At 39.7% G+C, this 17,315-nt stretch overlaps 1 protein-coding gene across 25 annotated transcripts in view; it reads left to right on the plus strand.

Annotated features, from left to right (window-relative positions):
* The first annotated feature begins 228 nt into the window (after nucleotides 1-228).
* Nucleotides 229-17,315, plus strand: part of R3HCC1L (R3H domain and coiled-coil containing 1 like) — an 83,467-nt gene continuing 66,380 nt past the window's right edge. For 2 of the 25 annotated variants that reach the window (XM_069567194.1, XM_069567210.1), the window contains exons 1-4: nucleotides 242-332; nucleotides 6,780-6,878; nucleotides 12,752-12,804; nucleotides 14,216-14,323. The gene's annotated coding sequence lies outside the window, so the exon portion shown is untranslated. Of the gene's footprint in view, nucleotides 1,597-2,243; nucleotides 2,344-2,982; nucleotides 3,804-6,779; nucleotides 6,879-12,751; nucleotides 12,805-14,215; nucleotides 14,324-15,412; nucleotides 16,252-17,315 lie in introns of those variants that run through there. The other 23 variants (XM_069567193.1, XM_069567211.1, XM_069567196.1 and 20 more) reach the window with 22 other exon arrangements.

Here is a 17,315-nt window from a genome sequence, read left to right on the forward strand (position 1 = left end):
AACCACCTTTTTCAAGAAGCTTTGCTGTGAAGAGGAGGGATGGTACGACTGTGCAGGACGTCAGGAGCTCTGACCCCTTTATAGCTGAGAGGGAAGGGGACGAGTGAGCGGACGGCACCGCACCCATCGCGGGGGCTGCGCCCTTTTGCCTACTCTTCCCCCCACGTGACCCGGCGGCCGCCGGCGCAGGCCGGCCTCGCGGAGACTACAGTCCCCAGAAGGCCGCGCAGCGCTGGGGGGCGGAGCCGAGGCCTGGCGCAAGTCTCGGAGGTGCGAGCGGAAGAGCTCGAGCTTGCAGGAGGCGGCGGATGCGGCCAGCTAAGGCGCCCCGGGTAACGAGTTGATTCGCGTACCTGTGCCTCCCTCCCTCTGCACTCCAGCCTGGGGCTCGTGGCTTCCACGTCTCCCTCAACACTTGGGACAAGCTTTCTTTCCCCTTTTGTTACCGGTATTTTTCTTCTCACGTGACGCGTGGCCGGCCCCCGCCTGCGGCGGAGGTTACTGGGAAGCTCCCGCCCTTCGACCCCTGCGGGCCCTGGGTTGCGGGGGACCGTCTCAGACCCCTTTTTCCTTCTCTGGGCTGCGTGCTTGCTTTGGGTACTCTCCTCAGATACTCTCTGCGAAGGGGCAGTTCCTTTCCTGTGTTTCAACAGGTACTGAGTGGGGACTTAGGGACCCCTTTTTCTCCCCAGTGGGTAGGAGGCTGTGGACAGCGGGGGCCACCCGGGGCTTCGGGCGATTTCGGGGCGCGAGCCCTGAGCCTCTGGAGCGAGTCCGCTGGGCTGGCTGGCAGCCCCGGGCTATGAGCTGGGAGTGAACTGTCTGTTCGCCAGGGAGGGTATACTTCCTGGTTTTCTTGGGCCATCCTCGGAAAACTCCAAGTACGCTTTTTAAAGTTTTCTTTATCAATAAAAGCCTCTTGTCAGAGTTGAGTAGGGAAGAAGCACAGGGTTTGGAATCTGATGTCCTGGGTAGAGTCTCAGGTTTGCCACTTGCTGGATCTATTTATCTTTTGTAACCCGTTTATTGCCTCCCGGGTTTCCCAGTCTGAAAAATGGGGGTGATCATCTTTGGCCTTCGTGCCTTCCAGTGTCGAGCAGTTTATTAGAAGTGACCTGTGCGAGAAAGCATGTTTCACATATAACAATCTCACTGTCTTTCTGTCTCCAGCCCAGGTCAGTTGAATTTTCAAACCGTGTTCATGTGTTTATGAACTTGATCATAAACGTGATCGTGAACCGTATGAAGATCAAATGAGTTAATAAATAAATAGGGGAAAAATGTCTTTGGAAACGAATGTGAACCATACAGATGTTCTTATGTCGTGTTCCTGGGGAAGAGGTAACATTAGGGCCCTATCACCTGTGGAGTCAATTTTAAACGTCCTCTGGATTTTAAGGTCCACCAGAATTTGGCTTGTTCTGTCCCACCAGCGCTGCGTGCAGGCACTTAGGAGCAGTCTTGCTCTCGTCTTGCTGTATTACAGCCATCCTTTCTTCAGTGCTACACAGAGTACAGATATCCCAGAAAGTACTTCATGTTCTGCATGTGCAGTGCTAAGCTTATGCTTGTCTCCAGCTGGTTGGCCCTTTAGAGGTACTACTTGTTCTAAACCTAGCCCTGATTGTATCACAGTGTCACTAACTTGAATGTATACTAGCTGAAATGAGAAATATTGGGGTTATTTTTACCTGTCCTAGCTACATGTGTTAGGAGTCTGTGTTACCTTATAGTTAAAATTCAGAACATAAACAGCCAGGATTCATGTGTAGTTTTTATTCTGGCAGTTCAGTCTGAGACTCCAAGCAGGTGACTTTGCTTCTCTTTCCCCTTGTAACGAGTGAGGATTTTACAGTCAACTTTTTGTGGGTTTGGCAGTATAGTAATTAGGTAGTCTTGTATTATTTCTGAAATCATTGGTTGGAAAATACTTGAATATGGTTCTAAAACCAAAGGATGGCAGTACAATTGCTGAATGTATAAAGCTGAACAAATTTGAGTTGAAATCTCGGTGCTGTGACTTCCAGTTCATGTGCTGTGGTGAATTATTTCACCTCTTTAAGCTTGTCTGCTAATTTCTGAAATGAAGATGATAGCGTTTACCTGGTAAGGTGTCTATACAGATTAAATGAGATGTGAATATAAAGTAGTACTGGAGTGAGTATGTGCTTGTTATTTTGTTGCTATTTTAATCGGTGGCTGCTGCTGCTGCTAAGTTGCTTCAGTCGTGTCCTACCCCACAGATGGCAGCCCACTGGGCTCCCCCGTCCCTGGGATTCTCCAGGCAAGAACACTGGAGTGGGTTGATGACTATGATGATGGTAAAAAGTGATGAAATTTTAGGTAACGTATTTTCTTAAGATTCAATTTTTTTTGTTGTTCGTAAAGTGAGGATAGTTATCCTTAACCCATAAACTTAAAGAAGCAGTAAGAAGTGCTCAGATTGCAGGCTTTTTTTTTTTTAAAGCAGTTGCATTTTATATAAAGATTATATTAGGCTATTTTTTACATTTAGAAGTTTCCAGAACACTCTTGTTGTTGGGGTGTGCTATTGGGCTAGTGCTTCATTGGTAACCCATAGTAAGAATTTAGTTTTGTGTCTTTTTGCACATTATAGCTTGTAGCAGAACAATTATCAATGTTAATGACTTAGATATTGACTATTGACTAGACTAGGATAGCATTTTATAGAGCATTTTTTATTGGCTTCCCACCCTCCCTGCCTTTTTTTAAAAAAAGCTAGACTATTTGACTCTAAAAGTTCAATCTAGTGGGTAGGGGCCAGAAGATTTGGTGACCCTCAGTTTTTGAAAGTGGTAACGTAGTGACAAGTTCTTATGGTGGCACAGGTGTGTGTGTGTATCTACAAGGAGTGAGAGTTTAGAGAAACCAAGGGGGAATGTCTACCAGAGAAAACTGATTTGTTGGTCCAAGCAGAGTCTTAGAGTTAAGAATTGAAATATTTACTTTTCATTCCTTCAGATGCTGTGTTGACTGCAAGATGTCTGAAGATGCAAATGTCTAGGAACTGTTTCCTTTACTCTCTTTTTTGATGTGGTTTCCCCTGGCTCCACTTTACCAGTTTCACCCTGACCTGTAGTTGAGAATCAGCAAGATGACAATTTTTTTTTTTTTTACTACAGACTTATGTATAAACTATAACAATAGCCATTTCCATTAAAATCTGCTTTGTGTGCTGTAACGTATTACTTTTTCCTTTATGTTTTAAACATTTTTGTTCATGACTTTTTTCTTTAAAAGAAATTTTTGAAAGATAGACCCATTTTCAAGCTTAGTGAAAGACAGTATTGTTACTGTGTTTATTATATCTTCTTATAGTCATGAATTTAGGTCATACATATATATTCACTCTCATAAAGCTTCACATGATCACTGTGATTTTTTTTTAGCCAAGGTTAAGTTTGTTGACTGTGCCCACTGAGCCCTGAAAAATAGCAAAACCAATTGTCTAATGTGTTTCAATCTGTGGCCCTGTCCTTATTAGCTCACCATTTACAAAATGTCTCACCAGAATGAGCGATAAGACTAGTGTATTGTTAATTTGGAACTTGTGCACTCATTAGACATGACAGAAGGAAATGAACGAGTGCCAAAAGTAAAAGTGTAGATTTTTAATTATACAAAACTGCAGTACAGGACTGGCACTCACACTGTGTATAAAACTGGTGACCTATGGGATGGTTTTTGACAATCAGTGACCTGAAAGATGGTGCTGTGAAAGTGCTGCACTGAATATACCAGCAAATTTGGAAAACTCAGCAGTGGCCACAGGACTGGAAAAGGTCAGTTTTCATTCCAATCCCAAAGAAGGGCAATGCCAAAGAATGCTCAAACTACCACACAATTGCACTCATCTCACACGCTAGTAAAGTAATCCTCAAAATTCTCCAAGGCAGGCTTCAGCAATACGTGAACTGTGAACTTCCTGATGTTCAAGCTGGTTTTAGGAAAGGCAGAGGAACCAGAGATCAAATTGCCAACATCCACTGGATCATCGAAAAAGCAAGAGAGTTCCAGAAAAACATCTACTTCTGCTTTCTTGACTATGCCAAAGCCTTTGACTGTGTGGATCACAATAAACTGTGGGAAATTCTGAAAGAGATGGGAATACCAGACCACCTGACCTGCCTCTTGAGAAATCTGTATGCAGGCCAGGAAGCAACAGTTAGAACTGGACATGGAACAACAGACTGGTTCCCAATAGGAAAAGGAGTACGTCAAGGCTGTATGTTGTCACCCTGCTTATTTAACTTCTATGCAGAGTACATCATGAGAAACACTGGGCTGGAGGAAGCACAAGCTGGAATCAAGATTGCCGAGAGAAATATCAATAACCTCAGATATGCAGATGACACCACCCTTATGGCAGAAAGTGAAGAGGAGCTAAAAAGCCTCTTGATGAAAGTGAAAGAGGAGAGTGAAAAAGTTGGCCTAAAGCTCAACATTCAGAAAATGAAGATCATGGTATCCGGTCCCATCACTTCATAGGAAATAGATGGGGAAACAGTGGAAACAACGTCAGACTTTTATTTTTTTGGGCTCCCAAATCACTGCAGATGGTGACTGCAGCCATGAAATTAAAAGACGCTTACTCCTTGGAAGAAACGTTATGAGCAACCTAGATAGCATATTGAAAAGCAATGACATTACTTTGCCGACTAAGGTCCGTCTAGTCAAGGCTATGGTTTTTCCAGTAGTCATGTATGGATGTGAGAGTTGGACTGTGAAGAAAGCAGAGCGCCGAAGAATTGATGCTTTTGAACTGTGGTGTTGGAGAAGACTCTTGAGAGTCCCTTGGACTGCAAGGAGATCCAACCAGTCCATTCTGAAGGAGATCAGGCCTGGGATTTCTTTGGAAGGAATGATGCTAAAGCTGAAACTCCAGTACTTTGGCCACCTCATGCGAAGAGTTGACTCATTGGAAAAGGCTTTGATGCTGGGAGGGATTGGGGGCAGGAGGAGAAGGGGACGATAGAGGATGAGATGGCTGGATGGCATCATTGACTCGATGGACACGAATCTGAGTGAACTCTGGGAGTTGGTGATGAACAGGGAGGCCTGGCATGCTGCGATTCATGGGGTCTCAAAGAGTTGGACACGACTGAGCGACTGAACTGAACTGAACTGAACTGACCTGAACTATATTTTAGACGTTTCTCTTAGTTGAGTGATATTGGTTGCAGGCATCCCACCCACAGGAGAAGTGAGAAGACATGGAATTAGGATGTTCATGTCTTAAAAGAGAACCTGCTTCTACTATGCCACCCATCAGAAAATGTGCTCTTAGCCAGTGGGGAAAACATGCGGCGTCTTCTGTTAATGAGCCCAATGGGGTGAATGAAGCCTGGGTAACTCCTGAACTCCTGAGAGTTTGTTGAATTACAGAGGAATTCCAGTTGTCAGAGGTTTCGATAGAAGTTACAGGCTGTTGCTGTGCAGCAGTAAACCTGCATGTGGAGAGAGTATCTTCCTCTCAGTAGAACATGGACCCATTGCTCACAGTCTGTGCTGCGCATTTTCACAGTCTCATGCTGGCCTTCTGTCTAGTTCTTTATTATTCAAATTTGTTCTTTGGTTTTATTTAATCTGTTGTCCCTTGTGCCCTTTTTAAAATTTTTTTGTTATTTATTTTTATGTCAAACATGGCTGGTTTAGACTAGGGATAACAACAGAGAAGCAGAGAAGCACTGTTAGAAACAGCAGATTCTGGTGTCTAATATTCTGAGGTTCCCTAATAACATGAGTTCACCTGTACATATGGTAATATGAATTTCTAGAATGGACGAATTCATGACTGTTTAACTTGGTGCTAAGGCAAAAATATGGGCAAACGGTGTGTGGTATTCTTATTATGAGACTTGCCTCTTAGGTGTAGTGTTAATACTGGCTTGCATATGGGCTGTTTCAGGTTCTTTGCCATGGAATACCAGATGAGTGTTAAAGAAGGGAAGCCTTTGGATTTAAACATTCCCCTCTGAAATTTATACCAGCAGCCCTGTTTGTTTTTTTTCTTATCATCTGTAAAATAGAGTTAATAATACCAACCCTGCTTGTTTATAAAGAGTAAAGGGAAAAGTTAACAAGAATGTCTTGGAAATGAGGTAACTAGGGGAAAGGCTGACGGAAGGGCAGAGACAGAGAGAAAAAGTCTCACACTGGGGTGGGTAACTTGTCCCTGAGACAGGAAGAGGGTACACAGCAAAAGCAGAGAGTGAGGCTTAGTCAGAAACAGAGAGGGGCCATCAGAAACCCTTAGGAGGGACAGTCAGATGGAGGCAGTTAGAGGGGTAAACAGATGTAGAGCAAAGGGCTGACTTAGAAATGGCAGGTGGATTCAGGGAGGGAACTGCGAAAGACTGCAAGAGGGAACCAGGAGGGCATGGCCAAGGGCTTGTTGAATTAGTTTCTTGAGTTTTTGTCTGTTATTTGGGGAGTTCTTGTAGACATTTGTAATTAGCCAAGAGAGGGAAGAAATGCAGATATTAGTAGTAAATCTAGTAACATGTTTATAAAGTTTTTATTACACTAAAAATTTCCCTTAAGCACTCATTTTATTTTGCATATTCAAAATTCAAACACCAAGCCAGCTTTTGCTGCAGGCCTGTTAACTGTCTCCTTGACCCCTTCATATGGTGGTGGTTCAGTGGCTAGGTCATGGCAATGCTTTTGCAAGCCTATGGACTGTAGCCTGCCAGGCTTCTCTGTCCGTGAGATTTCCCAGGCAGAAATCCTGGAGTGGGTTGCCATTTCTTTTCCAGGGGATCTTCCTGACTCAGGGATTTAAACTGCGGCTTCTGCGTGTCTCCTGCATTGCAGGCGGATTCTTTACTGCTGAGCCACCAGGGAAGCCCTCATAGGTAAACTCATTTTAAAATATTAAATAAAATGATTAGTTTCTCTTCTAGAAATACTTTTTTCTTAAAAAGAAAAAAATCAAATACGTGCTTACTGTGGAAAACTTGGAAAATATGGAAAAGTTTAAAGAGCAACAACAAAACGCATAATCTCACAACCTAAGCAATGCGTAATGAGGCCTGCCCTTTCATTTTGTTGATGGTTTCCTTTGCTTTGCAGAAGCTTTTGAGTTTGATGTAGTTCCGTTTGTTTAATTTTGGTTTTGTTCCCCTTCCCAAAGAAACAGATTCCAAAAAATATTGCTAAGACTGATGTCAAAGAGTGTGTTACCTATATTTTCTTCTAGCAGTTTTATGCTTTTAGGTCTTCCATTTAAGTCTCATCCATTTTGAGTTTATTTTTGTATTTGGTGTAAGAAAGTGGTGTAGTTATATTCTTTTACACGTAGGTGTCCTGTTTTCTCACCCTCATTTATTGAAGAGACCATTTTCCCCATTGTGTAGCTTTGCCTCCGTATTGTAGATTAACTGACCCTGTAAGTGTGGGTTTATTTCTGGGATGTCTGTTTTCTTCCATAGTCTGGTCAGTCTTTGCAGTTCATCCTATTCTATCTAAATGTAAAAGAGAGCAGTATCTATTTGAGGCTATTAGGACTCCATGGAAGAGGAGGATCTTGAAGGAAGTGATAGAATGACAAATTGAGAGGACAGAAGAAGATTCCACATAGAGTGATGAGAAGCTAGAAGCAAGAAGTGTGGTGTGTGAACTGAATGAGACAGAAGGGGTATTTTAACAGTATTGCACAAATGGAAGACGATGAGTAGTAAAGAGATGATTTGCTAGGTTTACATGTGTGTAGGGATAATGAAGAATTAATGGAAAGCTCTGAAGCCTGGGTTGAAGAACTTAGATTTGGTCCTTAAAGATGATATTTTTGTTGAAAGTCATGATGAAAACAGTATTTGAGAAAGATTGTCCTGGTGGCTTAGAGGGGTAACCCCAAGTAGGGAGTGGCTTTAGGGTAGGCAATAGGACAGTCATGGAATAATGTAGAAATACAAGGTATAATAGCTCTTGTGGAGGAAGAGCAAGAAATGTAGGGTTAGAAAAACTGAAAGTTGGAATACCTCAAAGTTTTGACAGATAGGTGTATTGTAGTATTTTGACAGTGACATTGAGGAAGGATCTCAGAGAGGTCTAGGGAGAAAGATATTGAATTCAAGTGCTTTTACAAGTTGTAGGTTTGAGTGGTAGTTGAAAAATCTGGTACTTTAAGGATCTTCATTATTAAATTTATTATAAATGAATGCTGTCCCTTTTAAAGTAATCATTCTTAAGACCATGCATTTACATTCTTAAGACCATGCATTTATTCTAGCAAATAAATATTCTTTGGAATTTGTCTTTTGGAACTGCTTTCAGAACCAATAGAACCATACAGGAAAACCAATCTCATCACTTTATGGTCATATCTTTCGTGCCCAAGAATATTATCTTGCTTGATCACTCATCTTATTTACCATATTTATTTCTGAGTGATATTTGATGGTCCCTAAAAGTTAATCTGCAGAGGCCTTAAATTTATTACCACGCTGGATATTTAATACTGTCATCACTGCTGAGAACAACCTTAAGCCGTGATAGCATTCCGAGAAGAGATGCTAGTACATGCTGGTTAAGAGGGTGGGTTCTGGAAGACTAGGTTTGAATGATCTCTTTAGTACATTAATTCTGTACCTTGAATACGTTTTTTTAACTTGCCTCAGTTTCCTTGTTTTTAGAAGAAGGATGGTGATAATACTTCCTGCTTCGTAGGATTATCGTGAGGATTAGCTGCTGGAACGGTGCCCGACATTTTAAAAGCTTGGTGTTAGCTGTTCATCACCATCACAACTACTGTTGCTGCCATCTCCATTTTGTCTGTTTATCTTTTTAGTTTCAAAAATCACTTATGTTCCTGTTAATTACATCTTGTACAAATGGAATGATGGACAGCTAGAGTTAAAATTAGAGCTCAAATAAATGATCAGACATATAGGAATGAGGCTTTTTAGAATGTGTGAACTTAGTGGGAGAACAGCAGAAAAGACAGATTTTCCTCACTGTGAAGTCCTACCAAGGATAGAATACTGGGGAATATTCATGGTAAGGGAGTGTGAAGCAGAAAAGGAAGCCAGCATAGGAGCAGTGGAAGATTGTTTAGAGAAAGAAAAAACTCTGGACTGTACATTAGTATAGAGGTTATATTAATTAGGATAAGGTTTGGGTGCAGTCGAATCATGGAGACTTAAGCGTGGTAAAAGTTCATTTCTGTCATTGTCACGAATTCCTGAAGTAGTCTGGGACAGTCGTGGTTTGTCATGGCGTCATGTTGTTACACCGCTGTGCATGGATTCTCTTCTTTTCCAAAGTTGCCTGGTGGTCTAAGATGGCTGTTGGAGTTCTAGCCTCTTCATCCACATATGAGCCAGCAGAAAGGAGGAAACATCTTTTTCCCTTTAAGGATACTTCCTGAAAGTTAGGTGTGCCACTTCTGCTCATATTCTGTTGGTCGTAGAGCCACATCTTCCTGCAGGAGAGGTTGGGAAATGTAGAATATTTTGAATGCTCAGTGCCTGGAGAGAAAAATGAGGAAAAATCAGGATAACCCAAGGGTAGCTAGTTGAAGAATATAGGGTAGATAACAGAACTAATAGTCTGTGTGTGTGCCAGGCTGCTTCAGTCATGTTCGACCCTTTGCGACCCGTGGGCTGCAGCCCTCCAGGCTTCTTTGTCCATGGAATGAATTCTCCAGGCAAAAATACTGGAGTGGGTTGCTATGCTTAGGGTAGTTTAATTCTTTATTGGTAATCCTTGATAGAGTTTTTGTATTTGTGAAACTATGAGTATGAAACTACTCTTAATCAAATTGCATCTATAGTACTCTGTTTTTAGGGTGTTATCCTTTCATGAATCCTTACTTAATTAGGATTATCAGTCTCTTATAGGGAAGAAGGTGATGGGTATGTATGTATATGTATGCCTGTATGTGCTATGTGTATAGATATATAATATACGTTAATATATATATATTTCCTCATTTAGCATTGGTGTTTGCCAAAATTGCTTCATACAGCAACAGCCTGCCTTAAAATTGATATTATTTAAGTGTCTGATATCATTCTTTCGTTCTTTTAAGCTTCTAATTTTACCTAGCCTTCTATTCACTCTCCAATTTGATTGTTTTGGGCCATTGTTTTTAATCTGTCTCTGTCCTTTTATATTACTACTCTCTCTCACTGCTGTTAATGCTGTTAATAGTACTTCCCAAAATAGATAAATGAGCAAATTTAATTAAATGTGTTATTTGCACTCTCCTGATCATTAATGAGTTTGTATGTAAGGTCAGGCCTACAATCTAGCTAGTATTATAATGACTGAATTTTCTCTGTCCACTAAATGGATAAGTATTTGCTTTAGAGTTGTTTATTTTTAAAGCTTCCGTATTTTGTGTGTTTGTGTTCTTTTAATGTTGGAAATATGAAGACCTTCTAACAATAAAGGGAGAGTGTTTCCCTGTCTGAGAGTGAGATACAGAGCTGTTCCTGTTTACCTAAATACTTGAGAGTACATTTTCTAAAGGGAAGGACATTCTTTTATGAAAGCATAGTACAGTTATCAAAATCAGGAACTTAACATTGATTTAATATTACACTGTAGTCCACAGACTTATTCAGATTTCACTCATTATCCCAATAATGTACTGTTTTGTAGGAAAAGAAAATTCTGGCTCTTGCAGTGTGTTCAATTGTCATGTCTCTTTAGTTTCCTTTAATCTGGAGCATTTCCTCGGTCTTTGTTTTTGTACGACATTAACATTTTTGAAGAGTCCAGGCCAGTTGTTTTGCTGTTATTATTGTTGAGTCGTTAAGTCGTGTCCAACTCTTTGCCATCCCATGGACTGCAGCTTGCCAGGCATCCCTGTCCTTCACTGTCTGGAGTTTGGTCAGTTTCATGTCCATTGAGTCAGTGATTCTATCTAACCATCTCATCCTCTGCAGTCCTCTTCTCCTTTTGCCTTCGATCTTTTCCAGTGAGTCAGCTTTTCGCATCAAGTGGCCAAAGTATTGGAGCTTCAGCTTTAGCATCAGTCCTTCCAATGAATATTCAGGGTTAATTTCCTTTAGAATTGACTGGTTTGATCTCATTGAAGTCCAGGGGACTCTCAAGAGTCTTCTCCAGCACCACAATTCAAAGGCATCAGTTCTTTTGTAGAATGCTTATAAATTGGGTTTATCTGCTGTTTTCTCATTACTGGCTTCAGGTTACCCATTTCTGGCAGGAATACCACAGAAGTAATGTTATGCTTCTCAGGGCGCTGTGTCAGGAGGCACAGGATGTTGAAATACTAGTAATGTGGTCTTGGATCACTCCTTTAAAGGTAGTATTTGCCAGGTTTTCCAGTGCAAAGTTACTATTTTTCCTTTTATAATTACTTTGGTGGTAAAATATACATAAAATTTATCATTTTAACCATTTTAACCAAAGTGTATAGTTCAGTGATTAAGTATATTGACATTATGTTTTTAATTTTGAGGTATCTTTGAAAAAATACTTTGAGATTTTATAAATTTCCTACTGCTCCTTGAATTTTACTAACTTTTGTTTATCTGCCTGAATCATTTTCATGATGGTTCCTAAATGGTAATTTTCTAATTCCATCATGTCTCCTATACTTATAATACTTTATTTCATCATTTATTTTGATGCTGTTACTGATTTGGTCAGTGGGAGCCCATTCAAGCTGATTCCTGTTTCCTTTTGCCTTGCCCTTGTCACTCATACACGTTCATGTACATCTTTATCTGTCTACTGAAGCAATGTTTATATTGATACTTCTGATTCCGGTCCAACGCTACAGGGTTTATTCATTCTGTATTTATAACCCCCTCTTCCAAAAGTGAGAGACTTGTCCCTATGATTTGCATTTTTACTTACTTGCCTAGTCCTAGAATACCAGAGAATAGTTTCATACCACTACTTAAAAGACATCTTGTAAATAGAGTTCAATATTTGTTTTCCTTATCCTATGGGCATATAGTCTAAATCTCCACTGGTCAATAAAGTAGCCACTAACTGCATGATTTGAGATGTGTTGTAATTGTAAAATGTGTACTGGATTTTGTAAACTTAGTATGAGATAAGAAATGTGAAATATCCCAAAAATATTTAAATAATATGTTGAGATGTTTTAGATATATTAGATAAAATACAGTTAATTTTAACAATTTTAACATGGCTGCTGCTGCTGCTGCTAAGTCACTTCCGTCGTGTCCGACTCTGTGCGACCCCGTAGACGGCAGCCCACCAGGCTCCCCCATCCCTGGGATTCTCCAGGCAAGAACACTGGAGTGGGTTGCCTTTTCCTTCTCCAGTGCATGAAAGTGAAAAGTGAAAGGGAAGTCGCTCAGTCATGTCTGACCCTCAGGGACCCCATGGACTGCAGCCTTCCAGGCTCCTCCATCCATGGGATTTTCCAGGCAAGAGTACTGGAGTAGGGTAACATGGCTGCTAGAAGATATTAAATTACATATGTGGCATCCATTATCTTTCTATTGGACATCACTGAGCAAGAAACCACTTTCAAAAAGTTACTTGGGTTAGTTTTCTCCCCAACTTTCTTTCTGTAACATAGTTATGTTGGTCATTTGCAGTACAATTCATTTCTATTATATTTTAAGTTTTTCTCCTCATCCTAATTGATGTTACTTATTTTTGAGCATGTGAAGCATTAATATGGTTCCCAAAGTCAGAATTATTTTAAATATGTATATATACTCAAAGCAGTGTCACCCATTTCTTCTTTCTGTTCACCGTTTTCACCCCACCTTTATAGGTAATCAGTCTCATCAGTCTCTGGATTACCCTCTTGGTGGTGTTTTCCCCCAGGTATGAGGAGATAACACGTTTATTTTTTTTTATTTCTTAACTTTTTACACAAAATTTAGCATACTGTAGATACTTTTTTGTACTTGGCTTTTTTTAAATTAAACATTTCACTTCAATATGTTTTGGACTCCATTCCATATCAATTTATAGCACTCACTGTCCCATCCTCCCTTTGTCTTTTCCTCCCTCTTATGGTTACTCTGTTGTGATAACTTACCCATTCTCTCATGCCATTTCCAGTGTTTTGAATTTATAAGCAGTGCTGCAATAACTAACCTTGTTTATATATATTTTTGTATGTTGGAAGTGTATGTTTGGGTAAATAACCTAAAATAGGATAGTTAGGTCAAAAGTTTACTGGAGTGGGTTGCCATTGCCTTCTCCAAAAGCAAATATAGTTTTCTTAAATATTGCTCAATCCCTTTCTGTGGGAGGTTGTACAAGTTTGAATTTGCACCAGCAATGTATGAGAGTTTTTCACATAAACTGATTATCCGAGTATGTTGATATGCTTTTTAATTTTTGCTATCCTATTTGTAGTTAGAAACAAAGTATCTCAATGTCACTTTACAGTTAATAATCTTTTCATAGAATATATAAAAGTCATTTTAATATCTTTCTGTGTGAATTATATTTTTAACTTCATTTTTCTATCAGACTTTTTTTTCTCCCTCAGTTTTTAAGAGTCCTGTAGAAGTCCAGTCATTTCCTTATGATAAATTCTTTGAAGGAGAATTGCTGGATCCAAAGGTCCTTTGATATATAAAAGATTTTGAAATATTATTAAAATGCTTTCTATATTAATAAAATATGTATCTCCATTAACAATGTGGAGCCCTATTCAGATAGTCTTTACTCACCAAAACAGACCTTACTTCTTAATCTTTGTTTGTCTGATGGATAAAATAGTAGATTTATTGTGGATTTCTTTGCTAACTGATGTGGTTTATTTTTTCTTTGTTAACTGATGATGCTTTATTTTTTATTTGTCCAGCTAGCTGTCCATTCAACATATTCTTATTGAACATCCACCATGTACCATCCTAAAAGTTAGAACTATAGTAATGACTAGAAGTTGAACATCTTTTTGTATTTCAGTCATTTGTATTATTTTGTTTCTTATCTCCATCTCTTTCTCTCTTTTTAATGGCATTTAATAGATATTTTGTCTCCTCAGACTAGTTCTCAGAGGACTGAGAATGAGAGGAAATGACATTTCCTTATTCTGTTTTGTTGTTGAACTTTTAAAAAGTATTTTTGTGGTTCATTGCCATTCTATGGCAAATCACTGTATGAAACTCTTAGAGTAGTCATGAAATGAGATCATGAAAGTTAAATGCAGAAACAGGTGTCAAAGAAGTGATAATTACAGATTTTTGTAAAACTAACTTTTATCATTATTATTTTCCAGGAGAGGCTGCTGTCTATCAGAAGGGAACTTTTGTACCATTTGCCTCAGTTGCAGCCTGTCTGCATGTTCTAGAGTTTTATTATTCAAAAAATAAATGCCACTTATTTGGTAAGTCGCTTAACTAGAAATATTATTTACTCTGTTTGCTTATGTTTTGTATGTTTTTAGTGCCATTTTACTTTGTAACTCTCCAGTATAACAAGTTTGAAAGTGGCAGTATCCTGAAAGACTTTCAGGACCTTTTGAAGATTTTCTTGCTTTTGTTCATGTGTCTTTCTTAATTTTGGTGTTTGTTGTAGAGAGAATAGGGGCTTGTTAAATATTGGAATTAATTCTCAAAGTTGGATTACTAGCTTTGTTCTTTTCAGTCTCTTTCTACTATAAGAACTGAGAATTAACATCCTTCCTGTCCAGCTCTAGCTTCCCTGTAGTTCAAATAGGGAGCAGCAAAGATGCACTGTTACGGTAGGAGTTTGATGAACTGGGAAGACTATATGATCAGTGAAATCCTCAGGAAACCATAATAAAGCAGAATGAATACGGCTATCAAAGAAATTGTGGATGAAAACTAATTGATAGCTAGTGAAACTGATTTTAATTTGTAAAATGTTACTCTCTAGATGTTTATTTTTATTTTTCTAAGAAGACTTAAGTTACTATGACCTGCTGTTTTGTGAGAGGTTTCTCTTCCCCACATCCTGTGATAATCTTTTTGGTCTGTTCCAGCTTCTGACTCTCACGTGTAGCCATTGGCAACCAGGAAACGGATGTATAGGATGAAGGCTTTTTCAGAGGGTCAGTCATAGCGCTGTCATAATTGTCCTTGTATGCTGCTGCAGCACATGCAAAGCATTGGATTAAAGCTTTAAAGAAATGATACTGGTGATTTGCAGAATTTCCTTTCAAATGGGTTTGCACGACAAGACATAGAAGTAAATGTTGATGTTGAGAACTGAGCTCAAAACAGTACTATCAAATAAAATTTAAGAATGAGGAGCCACAGGCACAAAAAAAGGGGAAGGAAGATTCTCCTTTGATATGTTTTTTTTTGGTAGCCTCTTGGCTTCTGTTAACATCAGAAAGCTGACTTCAGGTGTTCCTAGATGATGTGCACATCTCATGTCAGTAGAGAGACATGGGATTTCATTGTGCTTGACTCTGAAAGGGCCACGTCTCAGAGTAAACCAAGTGAGTTTTAATCTTGGTTATTTAAAATCTCCTTGTACCTGTCTTATTAGGAGTATTTTTTTTTTTTTTTTAGAAGAAACTAATTTGCAACTGGCTATAAAGACTGACATTGTGTCCGGGAAAATGCTGTACTAACACTGCGCTGTCCCACAGGGGCACTTCTCAAGTCCCCAAACACAGTGCTGACAATCTGTGACAGCCTGTGAATTGTTGGGCAGCATTTTGGGAGGATGGACAGTGGAGTGAGGCAGTTGTGTATAAGTTACAGAGGAGATGGGGAGGGGGAGAAATGAGAGAAGAGCAGAGCGGCTCAGGTTCTGGGGGCAATTTGAACAGTAGCTATTCTCCTTGTGAGCTCTGCTGATACCACTGAAATGAATAGCTGGAATTGGTTTCGGTGGGGTAGAAATGTGTTTCACTTTTCCTTTCAAGGTGTTATGGTTTCATTTTGTCTTAAAAACTATAAGGTTAGATGTTCTATTGATAAAAGTAGGAGTTGGATAGATTGAAAAGTTTTGAAGAGACTAGAAATATCACTTCATGCTAGGAAATGAAACCATTAAAATCAAAGAAATGGGGATGGGTCTTACCTTTTCCAGAGACTGTTGCAGTGGTAGTAAGGCCAGTTACCATATCTAGAGTCAAAATGATTGGGCTCTTATCTCAGACAAATGTATATCCTGATATTTGTTAGTTTATTAGATACCACTGGTGGCTCAGTGGAAAGAATCCGCCTGCAATGCAGGAGACACTGGTTCGATCCCTGGATTGGGAAGATCCCCTGGAGAAGGAAATGGCAACCCATTCCTGTATTCTTGCCTGGGGAGTCCCATGGACAGAGGAGCCTGGTAAGCTACAGCCCATGAGGTTACAGAAGAGTTGAACATGACTTAGCGACTAAACAACATACTAAGGTATCACCAGCTATTTGTTTCAGAAATACTTGGCCAACTTCACCAGGTAGCAAGGCACAAGTTTCTGGTATTTGGACTGTGGAGTGGAATTTGACGTGGGGCAAACATTGGTTCAGTTGTTTCTCTGATTGTGAGAATGGTTATACAAAGTAAGTGTATTTGATTGCTCCCCTAGATGTAACATCTGTTTATGCATGTGGGGTTAGACTTGGGGAACACTGTTACAGAGCCCATTCCTTCTGTTGATCCTGTTTCTGGGTTTTGGTTTGATGTTATTGCTTGCTCACTGATACCATTGGGTTAAGCAAGTGTAATGTTGAGCGATGTCAGTATTAAGATTGTGTGCTATTGTAACACCTTTACCTGATGGTACATAATAATAATAATAAAAAGCCAGGGTAAATGAAAGAACAGATGGTGTAAGGGAAGGTTTGGAGACTAGACACAACAGTAATAGTAACACTTCTCAGCAATTGCCTGTAGGGTCTAGACTTGACTCTCCATTGCTTATGGTATTGAATGACTGAACCTAGTATTGAGGGCCCTCCAGGCTGAAAACGGAATATTCTTTCTGGCAGAATATTCCACACTTTGCTATATTGACCCTTTGGCTCTAGTAGTTTCTATAGCTGTCTCCAAAATAAGGTTTTCTGAATTACTGCCTCTTCAGATTGCTCAGACCATTCCTTCTACTTGGAATATCTCCCTTCAGTCCCCAGTCTACATACTAGCTTCCAATTCCCTTTGATGCTATCTTTTTCAACTGTTCCAGGCCCTATGTGATAGCTCTCTTTTCTGAATTTTTATCATTTAGAGCTTTTTATTTGTCAATTTTATATTACCTTAAAACACCTTTTTTAAAAAATTTCCTACCTTCCCAATTAGATAGAGACAACTTAAAGAGGAGGCGTGGCTCAAACTGTGTCCTTACCTGTAGTCCAGCTTTATAGTTTCCACTGTCCCAGCGTAAATCTCAGTACATTATGTGCACTAAAAAA

The sequence above is a fragment of the Ovis canadensis genome, chromosome 22 (assembly GCF_042477335.2).
Source record: "Ovis canadensis isolate MfBH-ARS-UI-01 breed Bighorn chromosome 22, ARS-UI_OviCan_v2, whole genome shotgun sequence".
Classification (NCBI taxonomy): Eukaryota; Metazoa; Chordata; class Mammalia; order Artiodactyla; family Bovidae; genus Ovis; species Ovis canadensis.